Here is a 24,338-nt window from a genome sequence, read left to right on the forward strand (position 1 = left end):
CTTTCATAGAAAATAGGAGGAGTCGGCCATTCGGCCCCTCGAGCCTGCTCCGCCATTCAATTAGATCATGGCCGATCAAAACCCACCTCTGTGACCAAGCTTTTGGCCATCTGCCCTAATTTCTCCTGATGTGGCTTGGCGTCACATTTTTCAATGTCTTACAATACTCCTGTGCAGTGTCTTGGGACGTTTTACTACATTAAAGGCGCTATAGAAACACAAGTTGTTGTTGTTCTCATTGTTGGAGGAGCGCTCTGAACAGGCCCCGCCCCCTCCCCCTACTCCGCATGCGCCGCTCCAAGCTGAGGGCGGGCTCTGAACAGCTCCCGTCCCCTCCCCCTACTCCGCATGCGCCGCTCCAAGGTGAGCGTGTGCTCTGAACAGGCCCCGCCCCCTCCCCGACTCCACACGCGCCGCTCCAAGCTGAGCGTGGGCTGTGAACAGGCCCCGCCCCTCCGCCTACTCCGCATGCGCCGCTCCAAGCTGAGCGCGGGCTCTGAACAGGCCCCGCCCCTCCCCCTACTCCGCATGCGCCGCTCCAAGCTGAACGCGGGCTCTGAACAAATCCCGTCCCCTCCCCCTACTCCGCATGCGCCGCTCCAAGCTGAGCGCGGGCTCTGAACAGGCCCCGCCCCCTCCCCTTACTCTGCATGCGCCGCTCCAAGGTGAGCGCGGGCTCTGAACAGGCCCCGCCCCCTCCGCATGCACCGCTCCAAGGTTAGCGCGGGCTCTGAACAGGCCCCGCCCCCTCCCCTACTCCGCATGCGTCGCTCCAAGGTGAGCGTGGGCTGTGAACAGGCCCCGCCCCTCCCCCTACTCCGCATGCGCCGCTCCAAGCAGAGCGCGGGCTCTGAACAGGCCCCGCCCCCTCCCCCTACTCCGCATGCGCCGCTCCAAGCTGAGCGCGGGCTCTGAACAGGCCCCGCCCCCTCCCCGACTCCGCATGCGCCGCTCCAAGCTGAGCGCGGGCTCTGAACAGGCCCTGCCCCTCCCCCTACTCCGCATGCGCCGCTCCAAGGTGAGCGCGGGCTCTGAACAGGCCCCGCCTCCTCCCCCTACTCCGCATGCGCCGCTCCAAGGTGAGCGCGGGCTCTGAACAGGCCCCGCCCCCTCCCCCGACTCCGCATGCGCCGCTCCAAGGTGAGCGCGGGCTCTGAACAGGCCCCGCCCCCTCCCCCTCCTCCGCATGCGCCGCTCCAAGGTGAGCGCGGGCTCTGAACAGGCCCCGCCCCCTCCCCCAACTCCGCATGCGCCGCTCCAAGGTGAGCGCGGGCTCTGAACAGGCCCCGCCCCCCCTACTCCGCATGCGCCGCTCCAAGGTGAGCGTGGGCTGTGAACAGGCCCCGCCCCTCCCCCTACTCCGCATGCGCCGCTCCAAGCTGAGCGCGGGCTCTGAACAGGCCCCGCCCCCTCCCCCTACTCCGCATGCGCCACTCCAAGGTGAGCGCGGGCTCTGAACAGGCCCCGCCCCCTCCCCTACTCCGCATGCGCCGCTCCAAGCTGAGCGCGGGCTCTGAACAGGCCCTGCCCCTCCCCCTACTCCGCAGGCGCCGCTCCAAGGTGAGCGCGGGCTCTGAACAGGCCCCGCCCCCTCCCCCTACTCCGCATGCGCCGCTCCAAGGTGAGCGCGGGCTCTGAACAGGCCCCGCCCCCTCCCCCTCCTCCGCATGCACCGCTCCAAGGTGAGCGCGGGCTCTGAACAGGTCCCGCCCCCTCCCCCTACTCCGCATGTGCCGCTCCAAGGTGAGCGCGGGCTCTGAACAGGCCCCGCCCCCTTCCCCTACTCCACATGCGCCGCTCCAAGGTGAGCGTGGGCTCTGAACAGGCCCTGCCCCTTCCCCTAATCCGCATGCGCCGCTCCAAGGTGAGCGCGGGCTCTGAACAGGCCCCGCCCCCTCCTCTACTCCACATGCGCCGCTCCAAGGTGAGCGCGGGCTCTGAACAGGCCCCGCCCCCGCCCCCTCCCCCTACTCCACATGCGCCGCTCCAAGGTGAGCGCAGGCTCTGAACAGGCCCCGCCCCCTCCCCTACTCCGCATGCGCCGCTCCAAGGTGAGCGCGGGCTCTGAACAGGCCCCGCCCCCTCCCCCTACTCCGCATGCGCCGCTCCAAGGTGAGCGCGGGCTCTGAACAGGCCCCGCCCCTTCCCCCTACTCCGCATGCGCCGCTCCAAGGTGAGTGCGGGCTGTGAACAGGCCCCGCCCCCTCCCCTACTCCGCATGCGCCGCTCCAAGGTGAGCGCGGGCTCTGAACAGGCCCCGCCCCCTCCCCCTAATCCGCATGCGCCGCTCCATGGTGAGCGCGGGCTCTGAACAGGCCCCGCCCCCTCCCCCTACTCCGCATGCACCGCTCCAAGCTGAGCGCGGGCTCTGAACAGGCCCCCGCCCCCTCCCCCTGCTCCGCATGCACCGCTCCAAGGTGAGCGCGGGCTCTGAACAGGCCCCGCCCCCTCCCCCTACTCCGCATGCACCGCTCCAAGGTGAGCGCGGGCTCTGAACAGGCCCCGCCCCCTCCCCCTAATCCGCATGCGCCGCTCCATGGTGAGCGCGGGCTCTGAACAGGCCCCGCCCCCTCCCCCTACTCCGCATGCACCGCTCCAAGCTGAGCGCGGGCTCTGAACAGGCCCCGCCCCCTCCCCCTGCTCCGCATGCACCGCTCCAAGCTGAGCGCGGGCTCTGAACAGGCCCCGCCCCCTCCCCCTACTCCGCATGCACCGCTCCAAGGTGAGCGCAGGCTCTGAACAGGCCCTGCCCCCTCCCCCTGCTCCGCATGCGCCGCTCCAAGCTGAGCGCGGGCTCTGAACAGGCCCCGCCCCCTCCCCCTACTCCGCATGCACCGCTCCAAGGTGAGCGCAGGCTCTGAACAGGCCCTGCCCCCTCCCCCTGCGCCGCTCCAAGCTGAGCGCGGGCTCTGAACAGGCCCCGCCCCCTCCCCCTGCTCCGCATGCGCCGCTCCAAGCTGAGCGCGGGCTCTGAACAGGCCCCGCCCCCTCCCCCTACTCCGCATGTACCGCTCCATGGTGAGCGCGGGCTCTGAACAGGCCCCGCCCCCTCCCCTACTCCGCATGCGCCGCTCCATGGTGAGCGCGGGCTCTGAACAGGCCCCGCCCCCTCCCCCTGCTCCGCATGCACCGCTCCATGGTGAGCGCGGGCTCTGAACAGGCCCCGCCCCCTCCCCCTGCTCCGCATGCGCCGCTCCATGGTGAGCGCGGGCTCTGAACAGGCCCCGCCCCCTCCCCCTCCTCCGCATGCGCCGCTCCAAGGTGAGCGCGGGCTCTGAACAGGCCCCGCCCCCTCCCCCAACTCCGCATGCGCCGCTCCAAGGTGAGCGCGGGCTCTGAACAGGCCCCGCCCCCCCCCTACTCCGCATGCGCCGCTCCAAGGTGAGCGTGGGCGGTGAACAGGCCCCGCCCCTCCCCCTACTCCGCATGCGCCGCTCCAAGCTGAGCGCGGGCTCTGAACAGGCCCCGCCCCCTCCCCCTACTCCGCATGCGCCACTCCAAGGTGAGCGCGGGCTCTGAACAGGCCCCGCCCCCTCCCCTACTCCGCATGCGCCGCTCCAAGCTGAGCGCGGGCTCTGAACAGGCCCTGCCCCTCCCCCTACTCCGCAGGCGCCGCTCCAAGGTGAGCGCGGGCTCTGAACAGGCCCCGCCTCCTCCCCCTACTCCGCATGCGCCGCTCCAAGGTGAGCGCGGGCTCTGAACAGGCCCCGCCCCCTCCCCCTACTCCGCATGCGCCGCTCCAAGGTGAGCGCGGGCTCTGAACAGGCCCCGCCCCCTCCCCCTCCTACGCATGCACCGCTCCAAGGTGAGCGCGGGCTCTGAACAGGCCCCGCCCCCCCCCTACTCCGCATACGCCGCTCCAAGGTGAGCGTGGGCTCTGAACAGGCCCCGCCCCCTCCCACTCCCCCTCCTCCGCATGCACCGCTCCAAGGTGAGCGCGGGCTCTGAACAGGCCCCGCCCCCTCCCCCTACTCCGCATGTGCCGCTCCAAGGTGAGCGCGGGCTCTGAACAGGCCCCGCCCCCTCCCCTACTCCGCATGCGCCGCTCCAAGGTGAGCGCGGGCTCTGAACAGGCCCCGCCCCCTTCCCCTACTCCACATGCGCCGCTCCAAGGTGAGCGTGGGCTCTGAACAGGCCCTGCCCCTTCCCCTACTCCGCATGCGCCGCTCCAAGGTGAGCGCGGGCTCTGAACAGGCCCCGCCCCCTCCTCTACTCCACATGCGCCGCTCCAAGGTGAGCGCGGGCTCTGAACAGGCCCCGCCCCCTCCCCCTACTCCACATGCGCCGCTCCAAGGTGAGCGCAGGCTCTGAACAGGCCCCGCCCCCTCCCCTACTCCGCATGCGCCGCTCCAAGGTGAGCGCGGGCTCTGAACAGGCCCCGCCCCCTCCCCCTAATTCGCATGCGCCGCTCCAAGGTGAGCGCGGGCTCTGAACAGGCCCCGCCCCCTCCCCCTACTCCGCATGCGCCGCTCCAAGGTGAGCGCGGGCTCTGAACAGGCCCCGCCCCTTCCCCCTACTCCGCATGCGCCGCTCCAAGGTGAGCGCGGGCTGTGAACAGGCCCCGCCCCCTCCCCCTACTCCGCATGCGCCACTCCAAGGTGAGCGCGGGCTCTGAACAGGCCCCGCCCCCTCCCCCTAATCCGCATGCGCCGCTCCATGGTGAGCGCGGGCTCTGAACAGGCCCCGCCCCCTCCCCCTACTCCGCATGCACCGCTCCAAGCTGAGCGCGGGCTCTGAACAGGCCCCGCCCCCCTCCCCCTGCTCCGCATGCACCGCTCCAAGGTGAGCGCGGGCTCTGAACAGGCCCCGCCCCCTCCCCCTACTCCGCATGCACCGCTCCAAGGTGAGCGCGGGCTCTGAACAGGCCCCGCCCCCTCCCCCTAATCCGCATGCGCCGCTCCATGGTGAGCGCGGGCTCTGAACAGGCCCCGCCCCTCCCCCTACTCCGCATGCACCGCTCCAAGCTGAGCGCGGGCTCTGAACAGGCCCCGCCCCCTCCCCCTGCTCCGCATGCACCGCTCCAAGGTGAGCGCGGGCTCTGAACAGGCCCCGCCCCCTCCCCCTACTCCGCATGCACCGCTCCAAGGTGAGCGCAGGCTCTGAACAGGCCCTGCCCCCTCCCCCTGCTCCGCATGCGCCGCTCCAAGCTGAGCGCGGGCTCTGAACAGGCCCCGCCCCCTCCCCCTACTCCGCATGCACCGCTCCAAGGTGAGCGCAGGCTCTGAACAGGCCCTGCCCCCTCCCCCTGCGCCGCTCCAAGCTGAGCGCGGGCTCTGAACAGGCCCCGCCCCCTCCCCCTGCTCCGCATGCGCCGCTCCAAGCTGAGCGCGGGCTCTGAACAGGCCCCGCCCCCTCCCCCTACTCCGCATGTACCGCTCCATGGTGAGCGCGGGCTCTGAACAGGCCCCGCCCCCTCCCCTACTCCGCATGCGCCGCTCCATGGTGAGCGCGGGCTCTGAACAGGCCCCGCCCCCTCCCCTGCTCCGCATGCACCGCTCCATGGTGAGCGCGGGCTCTGAACAGGCCCTGCCCCCTCCCCCTGCTCCGCATGCGCCGCTCCATGGTGAGCGCGGGCTCTGAACAGGCCCCGCCCCCTCCCCCTACTCCGCATGCACCGCTCCAAGGTGAGCGCGGGCTCTGAACAGGCCCCGCCCCCTCCCCCTAATCCGCATGCGCCGCTCCATGGTGAGCGCGGGCTCTGAACAGGCCCCGCCCCCTCCCCCTACTCCGCATGCACCGCTCCAAGCTGAGCGCGGGCTCTGAACAGGCCCTGCCCCCTCCCCTACTCCGCATGCGCCGCTCCAAGGTGAGCACAGGCTCTGAACAGGCCCTGCCCCCCTCCCCCTGCTCCGCATGCGCCGCTCCAAGCTGAGCGCGGGCTCTGAACAGGCCCCGCCCCCTCCCCCTACTCCGCATGCACCGCTCCAAGGTGAGCACAGGCTCTGAACAGGCCCTGCCCCCTCCCCCTGCTCCGCATGCGCCGCTCCAAGCTGAGCGCGGGCTCTGAACAGGCCCCGCCCCCTCCCCCTACTCCGCATGCACCGCTCCAAGGTGAGCGCAGGCTCTGAACAGGCCCCGCCCCCTCCCCCTACTCCGCATGCGCCGCTCCAAGGTGAGCGCGGGCTCTGAACAGGCCCCGCCCCCTCCCCCTGCTCCGCATGCGCCGCTCCAAGCTGAGCGCGGGCTCTGAACAGGCCCCGCCCCCCTCCCCCTGCTCCGCATGCGCTGCTCCAAGCTGAGCGCGGGCTCTGAACAGGCCCCGCCCCCTCCCCCTACTCCGCATGCACCGCTCCATGGTGAGCGCGGGCTCTGAACAGGCCCCGCCCCCTCCCCTACTCCGCATGCGCCGCTCCATGGTGAGCGCGGGCTCTGAACAGGCCCCGCCCCCTCCCCCTGCTCCGCATGCACCGCTCCATGGTGAGCGCGGGCTCTGAACAGGCCCCGCCCCCTCCCCTACTCCGCATGCGCCGCTCCATGGTGAGCGCGGGCTCTGAACAGGCCCCGCCCCCTCCCCCTGCTCCGCATGCACCACTCCATGGTGAGCGCGGGCTCTGAACAGGCCCCGCCCCCTCCCCCTGCTCCGCATGCGCCGCTCCAAGGTGAGCGCGGGCTGTGAACAGGCCCCGTCTCCTCCCCCTACTCCGCATGCACCGCTCCAAGGTGAGCGCAGGCTCTGAACAGGCCCTGCCCCCTCCCCCTGCTCCGCATGCGCCGCTCCAAGCTGAGCGCGGGCTCTGAACAGGCCCCGCCCCCCTCCCCCTACTCCGCATGCACCGCTCCAAGGTGAGCGCAGGCTCTGAACAGGCCCCGCCCCCTCCCCTACTCCGCATGCGCCGCTCCATGGTGAGCGCGGGCTCTGAACAGGCCCCGCCCCCTCCCCTGCTCCGCATGCACCGCTCCATGGTGAGCGCGGGCTCTGAACAGGCCCTGCCCCCTCCCCCTGCTCCGCATGCGCCGCTCCATGGTGAGCGCGGGCTCTGAACAGGCCCCGCCCCCTCCCCCTACTCCGCATGCACCGCTCCAAGGTGAGCGCGGGCTCTGAACAGGCCCCGCCCCCTCCCCCTAATCCGCATGCGCCGCTCCATGGTGAGCGCGGGCTCTGAACAGGCCCCGCCCCCTCCCCCTACTCCGCATGCACCGCTCCAAGCTGAGCGCGGGCTCTGAACAGGCCCTGCCCCCTCCCCTACTCCGCATGCGCCGCTCCAAGGTGAGCGCGGGCTCTGAACAGGCCCCGCCCCCTCCCCCTACTCCGCATGCACCGCTCCAAGGTGAGCACAGGCTCTGAACAGGCCCTGCCCCCTCCCCCTGCTCCGCATGCGCCGCTCCAAGCTGAGCGCGGGCTCTGAACAGGCCCCGCCCCCTCCCCCTACTCCGCATGCACCGCTCCAAGGTGAGCGCAGGCTCTGAACAGGCCCCGCCCCCTCCCCCTACTCCGCATGCGCCGCTCCAAGGTGAGCGCGGGCTCTGAACAGGCCCCGCCCCCTCCCCCTGCTCCGCATGCGCCGCTCCAAGCTGAGCGCGGGCTCTGAACAGGCCCCGCCCCCTCCCCCTGCTCCGCATGCGCTGCTCCATGCTGAGCGCGGGCTCTGAACAGGCCCCGCCCCCTCCCCCTACTCCGCATGCACCGCTCCATGGTGAGCGCGGGCTCTGAACAGGCCCCGCCCCCTCCCCTACTCCGCATGCGCCGCTCCAAGGTGAGCGCGGGCTCTGAACAGGCCCCGCCCCCTCCCCCTAATCCGCATGCGCCGCTCCATGGTGAGCGCGGGCTCTGAACAGGCCCCGCCCCCTCCCCCTGCTCCGCATGCACCGCTCCATGGTGAGCGCGGGCTCTGAACAGGCCCCGCCCCCTCCCCTACTCCGCATGCGCCGCTCCATGGTGAGCGCGGGCTCTGAACAGGCCCCGCCCCCTCCCCCTGCTCCGCATGCACCGCTCCATGGTGAGCGCGGGCTCTGAACAGGCCCCGCCCCCTCCCCCTGCTCCGCATGCGCCGCTCCAAGGTGAGCGCGGGCTGTGAACAGGCCCCGTCTCCTCCCCCTACTCCGCATGCGCCGCTCCAAGGTGAGCGCAGGCTCTGAACAGGCCCCGCCCCCTCCCCCTACTCCGCATGCACCGCTCCAAGGTGAGCGCAGGCTCTGAACAGGCCCTGCCCCCTCCCCCTGCTCCGCATGCGCCGCTCCAAGCTGAGCGCGGGCTCTGAACAGGCCCCGCCCCCTCCCCCTACTCCGCATGCACCGCTCCAAGGTGAGCGCAGGCTCTGAACAGGCCCTGCCCCCTCCCCCTGCTCCGCATGCGCCGCTCCAAGCTGAGCGCGGGCTCTGAACAGGCCCCGCCCCCTCCCCCTGCTCCGCATGCGCCGCTCCAAGCTGAGCGCGGGCTCTGAACAGGCCCCGCCCCCTCCCCCTACTCCGCATGCACCGCTCCATGGTGAGCGCGGGCTCTGAACAGGCCCCGCCCCCTCCCCTACTCCGCATGCGCCGCTCCATGGTGAGCGCGGGCTCTGAACAGGCCCCGCCCCCTCCCCCTGCTCCGCATGCACCGCTCCATGGTGAGCGCGGGCTCTGAACAGGCCCCGCCCCCTCCCCCTGCTCCACATGCGCCGCTCCATGGTGAGCGCGGGCTCTGAACAGGCCCCGCCCCCTCCCCCTACTCCGCATGCACCGCTCCAAGGTGAGCGCGGGCTCTGAACAGGCCCCGCCCCCTCCCCCTAATCCGCATGCGCCGCTCCATGGTGAGCGCGGGCTCTGAACAGGCCCCGCCCCCTCCCCCTACTCCGCATGCACCGCTCCAAGCTGAGCGCGGGCTCTGAACAGGCCCCGCCCCCTCCCCCTGCTCCGCATGCACCGCTCCAAGGTGAGCGCGGGCTCTGAACAGGCCCCGCCCCCTCCCCCTACTCCGCATGCACCGCTCCAAGGTGAGCGCAGGCTCTGAACAGGCCCTGCCCCCTCCCCCTGCTCCGCATGCGCCGCTCCAAGCTGAGCGCGGGCTCTGAACAGGCCCCGCCCCCTCCCCCTACTCCGCATGCACCGCTACAAGGTGAGCGCAGGCTCTGAACAGGCCCCGCCCCCTCCCCCTACTCCGCATGCGCCGCTCCAAGGTGAGCGCGGGCTCTGAACAGGCCCCGCCCCCTCCCCCTACTCCGCATGCACCGCTCCAAGGTGAGCGCGGGCTCTGAACAGGCCCCGCCCCCTCCCCTACTCCGCATCCGCCGCTCCAAGGTGAGCGCGGGCTCTGAACAGGCCCCGCCCCCTCCCCCTCCTCCGCATGCACCGCTCCAAGGTGAGCGCGGGCTCTGAACAGGCCCCGCCCCCTCCCCCTCCTCCGCATGCACCGCTCCAAGGTGAGCGCGGGCTCTGAACAGGCCCCGCCCCCTCCCCCTACTCCGCATGCACCGCTCCAAGGTGAGCGCGGGCTCTGAACAGGCCCCGCCCCCTCCCCCTACTCCGCATGCACCGCTCCAAGGTGAGCGCGGGCTCTGAACAGGCCCCGCCCCCTCCCCCTACTCCGCATGCACCGCTCCAAGGTGAGCGCGGGCTCTGAACAGGCCCCGCCCCCTCCCCCTACTCCGCATGCACCGCTCCAAGGTGAGCGCGGGCTGTGAACAGGCCCCGCCCCCTCCCCCTGCTCCGCATGCGCCGCTCCAAGGTGAGGGTGAGCCGCCACCGCACCTGCGCAGGGCCCCGCATTCTGGGTCGGCCCGGGCAACCGTGGGAGTCCGGATCACTGGCGGAAAGTGAGTTTTATGAGGGCTTTTTAATATATTGCGGAGAGAAGCGCGGGTGGGAAGATAAAGAAATAAAAATACAAACCGCACCATCCCAGCGCCCTCCAGGCACAGAGCAGAGCGGATTGAGCGGCCGCAGCCCCTTGTCTTCTGCAGGGAGCCGGACTGAGGCACGTCATCAACTCCACGGCGGTGACTGACGGGAGCTCCGATCAATAGGGAGAGAGCGGACGGAGCTTGGAGGGCTAAGGTGGCGGCGGGTCCTCCAACCAATCGGGGTGTCCGAGGGGCGGGACTTCCGCCGCCTGCTTCTCCCGCTGCTGAGACAAGTGGAATGCAGCAGAGGGCGCTCTTCTGAGATTCGGGCTCAGGCCTGTTCGTGGAGCAGTGCAGAGGGAACTTTACTCTGCACTGGGCTTTACTCCCTCAGCACTGCACTGGAGGGGCAGCACAGAGTTTTAGACTCGAGTCTCTGGAGTGGGACTTCAACCCACAACCTTCTGACTCACAGGCCAGAGTGCTACCGCCTGAGCCACGGCTGACACTCTGTATCTAACCCGCGCTGTACCTGCCTTGGGAGTGTTTCATGGGACAGTGTAGAGGGAGCTTTACTCTGTATCTAACCCATGCTGTACCTGCCCTGGGAGTGTTTGAAGGGACAGTGTAGAGGGAGCTTTACTCTGTATCTAACCCATGCTGTACCTGCCCTGGGAGTGTTTGAAGGGACAGTGTAGAGGGAGCTTTACTCTGTATCTAACCCGTGCTGTACCTGCCCTGGGAGTGTTTGATGGGACAGTGTAGAGGGAGCTTTACTCTGTATCTAACCCGTGCTGTACCTGCCCTGGGACTGTTTGATGGGACAGTGTAGAGGGAGCTTTACTCTGTATCTAACCCGTGCTGTACCTGCCCTCACGAGCAAATTTGGCTAGGGTAAATAAAATCAGAGAGTTAAATGTGTGGCTCAAAGACTGGTGTGGGAGAAATGGGTTTTGCTTCTTGGGACACTGGCACCAGCACTGGGACAGGAGAGAGCTGTTCCGTTGGGACGGACTTCACTTGGCCAGTGCTGGGACTAGAATCCTGGCGAATCGAATAACTAGGGCTGTAGAGAGGGCTTTAAACTAATTAGTGGGGGGGAGGTTTCAAGCGAGCGAAAAATAAAAATGTCAGCGGAGAAGGCAATACAGCAAGGTAGCAGTGGGGGAATTAAAAACCAGAGCGTGTCAGGAAGGGACAGAATATATCAAGATAAAGGTAAAGTAGTAAAGGGGGTAAAAGCAGGAATAAATTGTCACAAAACATATTTAAAAGTTCTTTATCTGAATGCACGCAGCATTCGTAACAAAATAGACGAGTTGACGGTACAAATAACTACACATGGGTATGATCTGGTGGCCATTATGGAGACATGGCTGCAGGGTGACCATGACTGAGAACTAAACATCCAGGGGTATTTGACTATTAGGAAGGACAGACAGGAAGGAAAAGGAGGTGGGGTGGCTGTGTTAATAAAGGATAGAATCACTGCAATAGTGAGAAATGATATTGGGTCAAAGGATCAGGATAGTGAAACGGTTTGGGTGGAAATAAGGAATAATAAGGGGAAAAAGTCACTAGTGGGCGTAGTCTATAGGCCTCCTAACAGTTGCAACTCTATTGGTCGGAGTATAAATCAGGAAATAGTTGGGGCTTGTAATAAGGGAACAGCTATAATCATGGGAGATTTTAGCTTTCATATTGACTGGACAAATCAAATTGGGCAGGGCAGCCTTGAGGAACGGGTTCCTTGGGCAGTATGTTACTGAACTAACCAGGGGGCAGGCAATCTTAGATCTGGTCCTGTGTAATGAGACAGAATTAATAAAAAATGTCCTAGTAAAGGATCCCCTTGGAATGAGTGACCATAACATGGTTGAATTCCAAATTCAGTTGGAGGGTGAGAGAGTTGGATCTCAAACCAGCGTACTAAGCTTAAATAAAGGAGACTATGAAGGTATGAGAGCAGAGTTGACTAAGGTGGACTGGGAAAATAGATTAAGGTGTAAGACAGTACATGAGCAGTGGTGTACATTCAAGGAGATATTTCACAACTTTCAAGAAAAATATATTCCACTGAGGAAAAAGGGGCATAAAAGAAAAGACAGCCATCCGTGGCTAAGTAAAGTAATAAAGGATAGTATCCGACTGAAAACAAGGGCATATAAAGTAGCCAAATCTAGTGGGAGGATGGAAGATTGGGAAGTATTTAAAAGCCAGCAAAGAATAACTAAAAGATTAATTAAGAAAGGGAAGATAGATTATGAAAGTAAACTAGCAAAAAATATAAAAACAGATAGCAAGAGTTTCTACAGTTATATAAAAAGAAAAAGGGTGGCTAAAGTGAATGTTGGTCCCTTAGAGGACGAGATGGGAAATTAGTAGTGGGGAACATGGAGATGACAAAAATGCTGAACAAATATTTTGTATCAGTCTTTACAGTAGAGGACACTAAAAATATCCCAACACTGGACAAACAGGGGGCTATGGGGGGGAGGAGCTAAACACGATTAAAATCACTAAGGAGATGGTACTCGGTAAGATAATGGGACTTAAGGCGGATAAATCCCCTGGACCTGATGGCTTACATCCTAGGGTCTTGAGAGAGGTAGTGGTGGGGATTACGGATGCATTGGTGGTAATTTTGCAAAACTCCCTGGATTCAGGCAAGGTCCCAGCAGATTGGAAAACTGCTAATGTAACGCCCTTATTTAATAAGGGAGGTAGACAAAAGGCTATTGATCAGTTAGCCTAACATCTGTGGTTGGTAAAATGTTGGAGTCCATTATTAAGGAAGCAGTAACAGGACATTTGGATAAGCATAATTTAATCGGACAGAGTCAGCATGGTTTTATGAAGGGGAAGTCATGTTTGACAAATTTGCTCAAATTCTTTGAGGATGTAACAAACAGGGTGGATAAAGGGGAACCAGTGGATGTGGTGTATTTGGACTTCCAAAAGGCATTTGACAAGGTGCCACACAAAAGATTACTGCACAAGATAAAAAAATCACAGGATTGGGGGTAATATACTGGCATGGGTGGAAGATTGGCTATCTAACAGAAAACAGAGAGTTGGGATAAATGGTTCATTCTCGGGTTGGCAATCAGTAACTAGTGGTGTTCCGCAGGGGTCAGTGCTGGGACCCCAACTCTTTACAATCTATATTAACGATTTGGAGGAGGGGACCGAGTGCAACATATCCAAGTTTGCCGACGATACAAAGATGGGAGGGAAAGCAGTGAGTGAGGAGGACATAAAAAACCTGCAAAAGGACATAGACAGGCTAAGTGAGTGCGCAGAAATTTGGCAGATGGAATATAATGTTGGAAAGTGTGAGGTTATGCACTTTGGCAGAAAAAAATCAAAGATCAGGTTATTATCTAAATGGAGAGAACTGCAAAGTGCTACAGTACAAAGGGATCTGGGGGTCCTGGTGCATGAAACACAGTAAGTTAGTATGCAGGTACAGCAGGTGATCAGGAAGGCCAATGGAATCTTGGCTTTTATTCCAAGGGGGATAGAGTATAAAAACAGGGAAGTCTTGCTGCAGTTATACAGGGTACTGGTGAGGCCACACCTGGAATATTGCATACAGTTTTGGTTTCCATATTTAAGAAAAGATATACTTGCTCTCGAGGCAGTTCAGAGAAGGTTCACTCAGTTGATTCCGGAGATGAGGGGGTTGACGTATGAGGAAAGGTTGAGTAGGTTGGGCCTCTACTCATTGGAATTCAGAAGAATGAGAGGCGATCTTATCGAAACATATAAGATTGTGAGGGGGCTTGATCGGGTGGATGCGGGGAGAATGTTTCCACTGATGGGTGAGACTAGAACTAGGGGGCATAATCTTAGAATAAGGGGCTGCCGTTTCAAAACTGAGATGAGGAGAAACTTCTTCACTCAGGCGGTGGTAAATCAATGGAATTTGCTACCTCAGATAGCTGTGGAAGCTGCGACATTAAATAAATTTAAAACAAAGATAGACAGTTTCCTAACTGATAAGGGAATTAGGGGTTACGGGGAGCGGGCAGGGAAGTGGACGTGAGTCTAGGTTCGGATCAGCCATAATCCTATTGAATGGCGGAGCAGGCCCGAGGGGCCGTATGGCCTACTTCTGCTCCTACTTCTTATGTTCTTATGTTCTTTTTCTCTTCACATATCTATAAAAGCTTTTACAGTCAGTTTTTATGTTCCCTGCAAGCTTACTCTCATATTCTATTTTCCCCTTCTTAATTAATACCTTTGTCCTCCTTCGTTGAATCCTAAACTGCTCCCAATCCTCAGGTTTACTGCTTTTTCTGGCCAATTTATATGTCCTCTCCTTGGATCTTATGCTATCCCTAATTTCCCTTGTTAGCCACGGTTGAGTCACCTTTTCTGTTTTATTTTTATGCCAAACTGGGATGAACAAATTCTGTAGTTCATCCAGTCGGTCTTTGAATGTTTGCCATTGCCTATCCACCGTCAACTCTTTGAGTGACATTCCCCAATCAATCCTACCCAACTCGCTCCTCAGACCATCGTAGTTTCCTTTATTTAAATTTAGGACCCTAGTCTCTGAGTCAACAACTTCATTCTCCATCTTAATGAAGAATTTGATCATATTATGATCATTCCGACCCAGGAAACCATCCCGTAAACACTCCAGGAATTCCTCCTCCACAGTAGAGGACATGAGAGGGGGGGAGGGAGTCCCTTTAAATGTGGAGGCGGTGGGTGTCCCTTTAAATGTGGAGGCGGTGGGTGTCCCTTTAAATGTGCAGGGGTTGGGTGTCCCTTTAAATGTGCAGGGGGTGGGTGTCCCCTTTAAATGTGCAGGGGGTGGGTGTCCCCTTTAAATGTGCAGGGGGTGGGTGTCCCTTTAAATGTGCAGGGGGTGCGTGTCCCTTTAATTGTGGAGGGGTGGGTGTCCCTTTAAATGTGGAGGGGGTGGGGGTCCCTTTAAATGTGGAGGGGGTCCCTTTAAATGTGGAGGGGGTGGGGGTCCCTTTAAATGTGGAGGGGCGGGGCCGCGCATACTCATTCGGTCCCACCACAAAACGAGGCTGCCAGTGCGCCTGCGCGGGGCCTCCGGGGAGAAAACGGAAAGCCAGGCCGGGCCCGGGGAAGAGGCGGAGTCAGCGGCCGGAGTAAAGTAAAGTGTTTGGGAATCGATTTAAATCGAGGTGAGGGGGGGTGCGGAGATCGAGATTATAAAGCAAAATACGAGAAAAACCAAACCTGAGAGTGGGTCGGACGGGACCTCCGCGGACGCCGAACGGAACGGATTGTGCTGCGCGGGGTGGTGGAGTGAGCCGGAGCCACGTGATTCTGACTGACGGGAGCGCTGACCAATAGGAAGAGGGCTGAGCTGGGAGGACTTAACTGGGCGGCCTGGTCCTCCAACCAATGGCGGCGCGGCAAGGGGGCGGGACCTTTCCTCCCCGGCGCTTGTAGACGGGCCCGATTGTGACATAATCAGCCTCTGACTGACGGGATCTCTGACCAATAGGAAGAGGGTTGAGGTGGGAGGACTGAACTGGGCGGCCTGGTCCTCCAACCAATGGCGGCGCGGCAAGGGGGCGGGGCCTCCTCTCCAGCTCAGGTGCGCTGGGTCCGATTGTGACGCGCTGTCCCCAGGTGAGAGTAGCTCAGTCAGCACAGAGCTGGGGCTGGAATCTGGGGGAGGGGCCGCAGGCAGCGGGCCTGGCAAAGGGGCAGAAGTTTCAAAATACAAGCTTCTTTCAAATGCACAATTGATTCCTACACACAGCCTTGGTCACTCTGCAAAAAAAAACTTTAACAATTCATCATAACTCCCCTGCTTTTGGAGAGGCGTAGAGTGCAAAAAGCAAGGAAGTTATGATTAAACTGTGTAAAAGACTGGAGTCAGCTGTGGCTCAGTGGATTGCAGAGTCAGAAGGTTGTGGGTTCAAGATAGACTTGCACTTATAAGAACATAACAAATAGGAGCAGGAGTAGGCCATTCGGCCCTTAGAGCCTGCTCATATCATCTCATCTCCATACATACATATAAATGACCTGGATATTGCAATGCAGTGTAGAATTTCTAAATTTGCCGATGACACCAAACTTGGGAGTGTGGCAAACAGTGAGGGTGATACCAATCGACTGCAACAGGACATGGAAAGGCTAGCAGAATGGGCAGACAGGTGGCAGATGTAATTTAATACAGAGAAACATAGAAAAAAGGAGCAGGAGTAGGCCATTCGGCCCCTCGAGCCTGCTCTGCCATTCAATGAGATCATGGCTGATCATCCAAACTCAGTACCCTGTCCCTACTTTCTCCCCATATCCCTTGATCCCTTTAGCCTTAAGAAATATATCCAACTCTTTCTTGAATATATTTAATGAATTGGCCTCAACTGCCTTCTGTGGTAGAGAATTCCACAGGTTCACCACTCTCCGGGTGAAGAAATTCCTCCTCATCTCTGTCCTAAATGGCTTACCCCTTATCCTTAGACTGTGACCCCTGGTTCTGGACTCCCAGACCATCGGGAACATCCTTCCTGCATCTAGTCTGTCTAGTCCTGTTAGAATTTTATAAGTTTCAATGAGATCCCCTCTCATTCTTCTAAACTCCAGCAAGTGTAAGCCGAATCGACCCAATCGAAGTGTGTGGTGATGCATTTTGGCAGAAGGAACAGGGAGAGGCAATATACACTTAATGGCACAGTTTTAAACAGTGTGCAGGGACAGAGGGACCTGGGAGTTAATGTGCATAGGTCACATAGGAATTAGCAGCAGGAGTAGGCCACTCGGCCCCTCAAGCCTGCTCCGCCATTCAATAAGATCATGGCTGATCTGATTACTCCACATTCCCGACTACCCCCGGTAACTTTTCACCCCCTTGCTTACCAAGAATCTATCTACCTCTGCCTTAAAAATATTCAAAGACTCTGCTTCCACTGCCCTCTGAGGAAGAGAGTTCCAAAGACTCACGGCCCTCTGTGAGAAAAAATTTCTCCTCATCTCTGTCTTAAATGGGCGACCCCTTATTTTTAAACAGTGACCCCTGTTATGTTCATTAATAAATAGACATTCTTATTATGAACACAGCTAGCTTTTGCTAGCTGCTTTATTGAGCACATGTGGACTTGTACAGCATCTTGTAGAGGCTTCCATCTTGACTGCTGCCTTGTGGGTAGCCTAGCCTCATGGGTAATGTAGTCTTAATATAATATATAGCTGGGTAGTGTAGTCTTATACATACAGCTATATACAGCTCTACGGCTCCACCTAGTGTCCACTATAGAATGACATGCTATTGATCACTACATCCCCCTTTCTTTGAGGTTTAACAAAATCAATATCAATCAACTTTCAAGAAAACAATAAAGATAATATCAGTAACACTTTTTTGTTAGTGCTCTATAAACATAAACATTTTCAAAACAGTCAACACATTTTCAAAGCTTTACATTGTACTCAAAGATTAAGTCTATCAGGCTCTTTTACTTCACGTGTGGATCTTCTCAACACGGGTAAGTCTGATGTGTCTTCATGAGATTGTTCTGGCAGTGAATGACAAGTTGCAGTTGCGGCATTGTCATCAATCTGGTCTTGAATAGTCTCTTGTGTTTTTAGGAGGGAACGGCGGTTCCTCCTGAGAATCTGTCCTTCCTCAGTTCTAACAGTGTATGACCTTGGTCCTACTTCCTCAAGAACTGTAGCTTTCCTGTTCCATGCATCTGGATCCTCAATCCTGACAACATCATCCTTTGTCAATGGTTTTAGAGTTTTGGATGACTTGTCATAGTATAATTTCTGTTTCAGCTTTAACAGTTGAAGTCTCTGTCTCAGTTCCTCACTTTGCTGTTCTTTTGCACAGCAGGGTAGCGTGGTGCACAACTTGCGACCCATTAGTAGTTCAGCAGGTGAAGAACCACAGTCTAAAGGTGAGGCTCGGTAGCTCAGCAGGGCGAGATAAGGATCAGACTTGCTTTCTGTCGCTTTCTTTAGTAGCTGCTTGAGAACTTGAACACCTTTCTCTGCCTTACCATTTGACTGAGCATACAAAGGACTGGATGTGATGTGCTGAAAGTCATAATGTGCTGAAAGTCATAATGGGCTGCAAACTGTTGCCACTCCTTACAGTTGAAGCACGGACCATTGTCGCGAACGGCAATCCTGGGAATTCCATGTCTGGCGAAGATGGATTTCACATGCATTATGACACTGCTTGCTGTGGTGCTTGAGAGCAGCGCCATCTCAGGATAGAATAGTAGTCAATCACTATTAGATAGTCTTTACCATTTAAATGAAAAAGGTCCATACCAACCTTTTGCCATGCTGCTGTTGGTATGTCAGCTACTATCATTGGTTCCTTTGCTTGTTTGTTTTGGTGTTTCTGACATGCCTCACATTTGCCTATCATGTTCTCAATATCCTTATTTATGCCAGGCCAATAAACAGTGTCTCTTGCTCTCCTTTTGTATTTTTCAATTCCGAGGTGTCCCTCATGAATCCTTTTCAGCATGTCTTGACGTAGAGCCTGTGGAATGACTATTCTGTTCTGTTTTAGTAATAGTCCACTTGCGACACTCAATTCTGACCTTATGTGAAAATATTTTGGACAGGAACCTTTTGGCCAACCATGATGAACGTTCTCTATTACTGTTTGTAATACTGTATCTTTTACTGTTTCTTCTGCTATTTGCTTTGATTTTGTGTCTGACACGGGCAGCGCAGCAGCGACCATACTCACATGAACATCCACGTCTTCTTCAGTAGAGCTCACATGACTCATTGTGGGTGCTCGGGATAGTGCATCTGCTAACATTATGTATTTGCCTGGTGTGTAGATCAGTTCAAAGTCATATCTTTGCAGCTTCATCATGAGTCGTTGAATCCTTGGAGACATCTCATTCAGGTTTTTTTTTATGATGGCAACCAGAGGGCTGTGGTCTGTCTCAACTGTGAAGGTGGGAAGTCCATATATGTAGCCATGAAACTTTTCTAGTCCAACTACCAAGCCTAGACATTCCTTTTCAATCTGGGCGTATCGACACTCAGTATCAGTCATAGACCTGGAGGCATAGGCAACAGGCTTCCAATTTTCACCCTCTGCTTGTAGCAAGACCGCACCTAGGCCATCTTTTGATGCATCCATTGACACTTTGATTCTTTTGGTTGGGTCAAAGAAGGTGAGTACAGGTGTGGTTGTCAGCACTGTTTTGAGGTTTATCCACTCTTGTTCATGTCTTTCTGTCCATGCGAACTCATTTGTTTTATGTAGCAGGTCTCGCAGACAGGCTGTCTTGGCTGACAAGTTAGGAATGAACTTTCCAATGAAATTTATCATCCCCATGATGCGTAGCACTCCTTTTTTGTCAGTGGGTCGGGGCATTTTGAGTATGGCGTTTACTTTTTCCATATCTGGCTCTATTCCTTTACCAGATAGATTATCTCCTAGGAAAGTGACTTCCTGGATGCCAAACTGACACTTGGCTTTGTTGAGCTTCAGTCCATTCCGGCGTATGCTCTGTAGCACTTTAGTCAGTCTCTCATTGTGTTCTTTCAGTGTGGAGCCCCAGATGATGATGTCATCAACATAGACCCGAACTCCTTCCAGACCTTCAATTATGTGTTCCATCGCTCTATGAAAGATTTCAGATGCAGATATTATCCCGAAAGGCATTCTGAGGAAACAATACCTGCCAAATGGTGTGTTGAAGGTACAGTATTTGGTGCTCTCTTCATCCAGTTTTAGTTGCCAAAATCCTTGTGAGGCATCGAGCTTTGTAAAGTATCTGGCACCTGACATTTCACTGGTGATTTCTTCTCGCTTGGGAATCTGGTAGTGTTCACGTTTTATGTTTGCATTTAAGTCCTTTGGATCCATGCATATTCTTAGATCATTGTTCTTTTTCTTTACACATACCATGGAGTTAACCCAGTGTGTTGGCTCTTCAACTTTCCTGATGACTCCTAGTGTGGTCATTCTGTCCAGTTCATTCTTGAGCCGGTCACACAGGGGTGCTGGAACTCTTCGTGGAGCATGTACCACTGGCTGAGCATCCTGCTTCAGCTGGATCTTGTAAGTGAATGGTAGAACTCCAAATCCTTTGAACACATCCTGGAAATTATTCACTACAGAATCCACCGAGTCATCTGGTCTGCTTATGGCACAGTTTATATGGTAGACTCTCTTGACCAGTACTAAGTCCTCACAAGCTTTGTCACCCAGTAGTGAATCAAGCCTTTCAGCCACAACAGAAAACATGAGATGATGCACTTTGTCTTTGACTGTCACTTTAAGTCTGCATACACCTAAGCTATCTATTTTCTGTCCATTATAGTCCTTCAGTAGTACTGACTTTTTCTGTATTTTGGGCTTTTCTTTCATATTGTTAATGTCACTCATACTGATTAAGTTTGCTTTTGCCCCAGTGTCTAGTTTCAAGGTAACTAATGCTCCATTTACCTGCAGTGGGATCATCCATTTGTCCTCTTTTACTGCATTAACTTTATGTTCAGCATTGTCCATTTCTGAGGGCTGCACATTTTCTGTATCCTTTTTGATATTGTCACATGACACCATTCCTACAAAAAATGTCTCACTTAAATCAGTGTCCTCAATTACATTAACTCGTTGCCCTTTCTTAGTTTGTACTTTTGAAAAGCATTGTTGGCAAAGTGATTCTTTCCATTACACTTTGTGCACATTTTTCCAAACGCTGGGCATTGTCTTAACTGGTGTTTGTAACCACAGCGTTTACAATTAAAAATGTCATCCTCCGATTGCTTTTCATTTCTGTTCTGCCCATGTTTCTTCCCCTTATAGGACACAGCACCGACAGCAGCATTATCACTCATTACAATCGCATCATTATTGATTTCACTGAAAGTCTGCGCGTGCTTTCGAGCTAGCTCGCTGGCTTGGCATATTTTCACCGCATTTTCCAAATTTAGTTCAGTTTCTCTCAACAGACGTTCCCTGACTTTTTTATCATGAATACCAAACACAATCTGGTCACGAATCATGGATGCTTTGAGCTCAGAGAAATTACATGTCTGTGCTTTCAGTTTCAGATCAGTTATAAAGCTATCAAAAGTCTCTTTTGTTGCTGTGTCCGAGAACGGAAGATGTATCTTTCATACGTCTCATTCTTTTTGGGAGAACAATGTGCATCAAATTTCTGTAGCACATCGTCTAATTTGTCTCTGTTCTCCGCTGGATTAAATACAAATGTATTAAATACCTCTATCGCCTGTGGGCCTGCAACCGTAAGCAGCAACGCTATCTTCCTTGCGTCTGGCTTCGTACCGAATCCGATGACTGCAATGTAGAGTTCGAATTGCTGTTTAAAAGTCTGCCAATTGTAGTCGATTTTTTCTGTGAGTTTCAAACGCTCTGGTGTCTTCAAATTCTCCATGTCGCTTTTCACAATTTTCAGCAGATCTTCACCACCCTGGTACCATGTTATGTTCATTAATAAATAGACATTCTTATTATGAACACAGCTAGCTTTTGCTAGCTGCTTTATTGAGCACATGTGGACTTGTACAGCATCTTGTAGAGGCTTCCATCTTGACTGCTGCCTTGTGGGTAGCCTAGCCTCATGGGTAATGTAGTCTTAATATAATATATAGCTGGGTAGTGTAGTCTTATACATACAGCTATATACAGCTCTACGGCTCCACCTAGTGTCCACTATAGAATGACATGCTATTGATCACTACAACCCCTAGTTCTAGATTCTCCCACAAGAGGAAACATCCTCTCCACATCCACCCTGCCCAGACCCCTCAGGATCTTATATGTTTCAATCAAGTCACTTCTTACTCTTCTAAACTCCAGCGGATACAAGCCTAGCCTGTCCAACCTTTCCTCATAAGACAACCCGCCCATTCCAGGTGTTAATCTAGTAAACCTTCTCTGAACTGCTTCCAACGCATTTACATCCTTCCTTAAATAAGGAGACCAATACTGTACACAGTACTCCAGATGTGGTCTCACCAATGCCCTGTATAACTGAAGCATAACCTCCCTACTTTTGTATTTAATTCCCCTCGCAATAAACAATAACATTCTATTAGCTTATATTAGATTAAATGTTGCCTGAGTGTTTCCATCATTTTCTGTTATTACAAGTTTATCTTTGCCTCTTTGCTCTGTGCACTATGCCCTATTCATAAATCCAAGCTTTACAATACAAGCTTCTTTGAAATGCAAAATTGTTTCCTACAGACTGTTAGATCCGTGTGTTAATGGAGACACGGAATGCAGGAGTTGATTTACCAAGTGTTTATTGAACAAAGTCTGGAGGTGAACTAACTACACAAGACGCTATACAGGCTTATATACCCGAGTGGTCACTACTGGTACTACAGTACACAGGGGCTTCAAAAACATAGTTCCTCCTAAAGGTACATACACTACTATTCCTCCCCTTTTAGATAAATGGTACATAACATTTTAAGTAATCATTAAATAACATTTTTACAAGAACAATAATCTACACATTTGCTGAAGTTAATCAATTACAAATTTAGTCTCTCTGGAGGCTTCCTGACTCGGTCCGGATAACGCCTCGGTGGTGTAGTAGGTTTCAGTGGTGTAGTAGGTTCTTTTGGCAAGGTCGATTCGGCTTCAATGCCAGTGTCAGGTTCATCTGGTTCCAGTATCACCGGATCGGAGGTAGATACTATGGGTATCACTGCTTCATCACTAGGCGTATAGAGTTGTGGTGTAGGTTGTCCTTTTTCGGATGACTCTATGATCTGGTCAGCATGGCGCCTTATTATGCTTTCTCCAATGTCCACGGTATACATCAGTGGTCCCAGTCATGTGCAAATAGTTCCAGGCTGCCATTTCTCGGTACGGTAGTCCCGGGCCAAAACTGTTTGACCTATCTGGAAGGTTCTAGTTGGCCTTTCATTCATGCTTTGAAATTGCCGGTTCTCTACGTCCCTTCTGACGTTTGGCTTGACCAAACCCAGCCGGCATCTTAGTCTTCTATTGAAAAACATCATGGCGGGGGTTTGGTTTGTAACCACATGTGTTGCATTCCTGTACGCAAACAAGAAGTTATCTACCTTATGTTGTAGATTTATGTCTTCATTACCCATGGCCTTTATGGCCTTCTTGAAGGTCTGGACAAACCTTTCAGCTAATCCATTGGTGGCGGGATGGTATGGGGCGGACGTGTAGTGCTTAACCCCATTGTTTTTTTAAGAACTTCCTGAATTCTTCGGATACAAATTGCGGTCCATTATCAGAGCAGATCTGTTCAGGCAGCCCATTCCTGGTGAATATGGTCCTTAATACTGTGATTGTTTTTTCCGTGGTGGTGGAGGACATCTTTATTACCTCCGGCCGCTTGGAGTGTGCATCCACCGTGATTAAGAACATTGAGTCCATAAATGGACCAGCAAAGTCGATATGTACCCTTTGCCATGGAGATGAGGGCCACTCCCATGGATGTAGAGGGGCTTGTGGTGGGTTGTTATGGACCTTCTGGCATCCTAGACAGCTCTTGGTCATTTCTTCGATGTCTCCATCGATACCTGGCCACCACACAAACGCTCTGGCTAAGTTCTTCATTTTCACTCCACCCAGATGCCCCTCGTGAAGCTCCTTTAGCATTTTATCCTGGAGTTTGGGTGGAATCACCACTCTGGATCCACACATCAAGGTTCCTCGGCACTGACAGCTGTTCTCTTCTTTGCAAGAATGCTGGCAACAGTAGTTCGCCATGTGCTGGCCATCCCTTCACCGTTAAATCGTAGACTCGTGAGAGAGTCGGGTCATTTCTCGTTTCCTTTTCAATGGTAGAATTTGTCACCGGTAGACATTCCACTATGGTCGAGTGGAACATCTCCATTGGGTCCACTGTAGGCGCCTCTTCTACCATTGGCAACGGTAGGCGCGATAAGCCGTCAGCATTCCCATGCTGTTTTGTCCCTTTGTATTCTATGTCATATTGGTGTGCCCCTAGGAAAAGGGACCACCTCTGTAGCCTTTGCGCTGTCATAATGGGAACGCCCTTTTTAGGGTTGAATATGGAGACGAGGGGTTGATGGTCAGTCAACAAGGTAAATTTTTGTCCGTGTAGGTAATGGTTGAATTTATTCACCCCCCACACCAGGCTGAGTGCCTCCCTGTCGATCTGGGCATAGTTACGCTCAGCTGAGTTCAATGAGCGTGACGCAAAAGCTATCGGCCGCTCCGAGCCATCAGGGAATCTATGCGATAATACTGCTCCCACGCCATAAGGGGATGCATCACACGCCAGTCTGATTGGCAGTGATGGGTTGTAATGAGCCAACACTTCCCTGGACGTGATCAAGCCTTTGCATTTATGGAAGGCACGTTCACAGTCTTCGCTCCATTTCCAAATTACTCCCGTTTGTAGCAGTGCGTTAAGAGGGTGCAGAACCGTTGACAAGTTTGGTAAAAATTTATGATAGTAATTTATTAATCCCAGGAACAACCTTAATTGTGAGACATTTTCAGGCGCGGGGGCTTTTACGACCGCTTCAATTTTTTCAGGTGACTTATGCAACCCTTCTTCGTTAATGACATGGCCACAATATGATATTTGTTTCTGGAAAAATTCGCACTTGGGGCGA

The 24,338-nt window shown here is 55.7% G+C and overlaps 1 pseudogene across 1 annotated transcript in view; it reads right to left on the reverse strand.

Moving 5' to 3' along the window:
- LOC147119051 (uncharacterized) overlaps positions 1-15,094 on the reverse strand; it is a 50,951-nt pseudogene extending 35,857 nt beyond the window's left edge. Inside the window, exon 1 of the transcript XR_015077871.1 lies at positions 14,982-15,094. The product of XR_015077871.1 is annotated as an uncharacterized LOC147119051 (transcript). The remainder of the gene's footprint in view (positions 1-14,981) is intronic.
- Positions 15,095-24,338: the final 9,244 nt, after the last annotated feature.

This window comes from Somniosus microcephalus, chromosome 4, assembly GCF_052327205.1.
Source record: "Somniosus microcephalus isolate GS21.2 chromosome 4, FLI_Smic_1.0, whole genome shotgun sequence".
Taxonomy (NCBI): domain Eukaryota; kingdom Metazoa; phylum Chordata; class Chondrichthyes; order Squaliformes; family Somniosidae; genus Somniosus; species Somniosus microcephalus.